Below are 1,535 nucleotides of genomic sequence, written 5' to 3' on the forward strand. Positions count from 1 at the left end.
TGAGGTCCTGAGCAGTCTGGAGAAGGTTTTCGTCCAGGATATCCCTGTGCTTGGCCGCATTCATCTTTCCCTCGATTGCAACCAGTCGTCCTGTCCCTGCAGCTGAAAAACACCCCCACAGCATGATGCTGCCACCACCATGCTTCACTGTTGGGACTGTATTGGACAGGTGATGAGCAGTGTCTGGTTTTCTCCACACATACCGCTTAGAATTAAGGCCAAAAAGTTCTCATCAGACCAGAGAATCTTATTTCTCACTATCTTGGAGTCCTTCAGGTGTTTTTTCATGTGTCTTGCACTGAGGAGAGGCTTTTGTCGGGCCACTCTGCCATAAAGCCCCGACTGGTGGAGGGCTGCAGTGATGGTTGACTTTCTACAACTTTCTCCCATCTCCCGACTGCATCTCTGGAGCTCAGCCACAGTGATCTTTGGGTTTTTCTTTACATCTCTCACCAAGGCTTTTCTCCCCTGATAGCTCAGTTTGGCCGGACGGCCATCTCTAGGAAGGGTTCTGGTCGTCCCAAACTTCTTCCATTTAAGGATTATGGAGGCCACTGTGCTCTTAGGAACCTTAAGTGCAGCAGAATTTTTTTTGTAGCCTTGGCCAGATCTGTGCCTTGCCACAATTCTGTCTCTGAGCTCTTCAGGCAGTTCCTTTGACTTTATGATTCTCATTTGCTCTGACATGCACTGTGAGCTGTAAGGTCTTATATAGACAGGTGTGTGGCTTTCCTAATCAAGTCCAGTCAGTATAATCAAACACAGCTGGACTCAAATGAAGGTGTAGAACCATCTCAAGAATGATCAGAAGAAATGGACAGCACCTGAGTTAAATATATGAGTGTCACAGCAAAGGGTCTGAATACTTAGGACCATGTGATATTTCAGTTTTTCTTTTTTAATAAATCTGCAAAAATGTCAACAATTCTGTGTTTTTCTGTCAATATGGGGTGCTGTGTGTACATTAATGAGGAAAAAAAATTAACTTAAATGATTTTAGCAAATGGCTGCAATATAACAAAGAGTGAAAAATTGAAGGGGGTCTGAATACTTTCCGTACCCACTGTATGGAGTGAACATGAAGTTAAAGAAACTAAATTAAAGTGCCTTGGCTTCTAGCTGGAAAAAAAATAAAATTTATTTAAATGTTTATTTTATTTCAGGTAACAAAAATGCATTTTTTAAAATTAATGCATTAACAGTAAACCTTTTAAACAGAAGTCCGAACAATTTCTTTCATTTTTTTTGCAAAGAAAGTGCACAACTGAGGTTTACAGATTAAATTAAAACATGGGTGAAAAATCGCACAGTAAATTCCATCTTTATGACTGCATTTTGCGATTCTGTCTGCATTTTCTGCATCATGCAAGACGATATTGTTGTGCATGGGTGGGTGGGGGCAAGAGAGAGACTCTTTGTACTTGTCATAGGCTATTTCATAACTATTTGGTGTTTTAACTCGCTCGCGCGAGAGAGGAAGCCTATGGAATCACCACGAATCTAAATAATATACTTTCAAACATACTGATAAACTA

General features: G+C 40.9%; 1 protein-coding gene across 1 annotated transcript in view; it reads left to right on the top strand.

The window, feature by feature from the left end:
* Positions 1-1,535, top strand: part of snx25 (sorting nexin 25) — an 80,606-nt gene that overhangs the window by 34,137 nt on the left and 44,934 nt on the right. The gene's annotated exons all lie outside the window — the stretch shown is intronic.

This window comes from Sinocyclocheilus grahami, unplaced genomic scaffold, assembly GCF_001515645.1.
Source record: "Sinocyclocheilus grahami isolate Dianchi unplaced genomic scaffold, SAMN03320097.WGS_v1.1 scaffold580.1, whole genome shotgun sequence".
Lineage (NCBI taxonomy): Eukaryota > Metazoa > Chordata > Actinopteri > Cypriniformes > Cyprinidae > Sinocyclocheilus > Sinocyclocheilus grahami.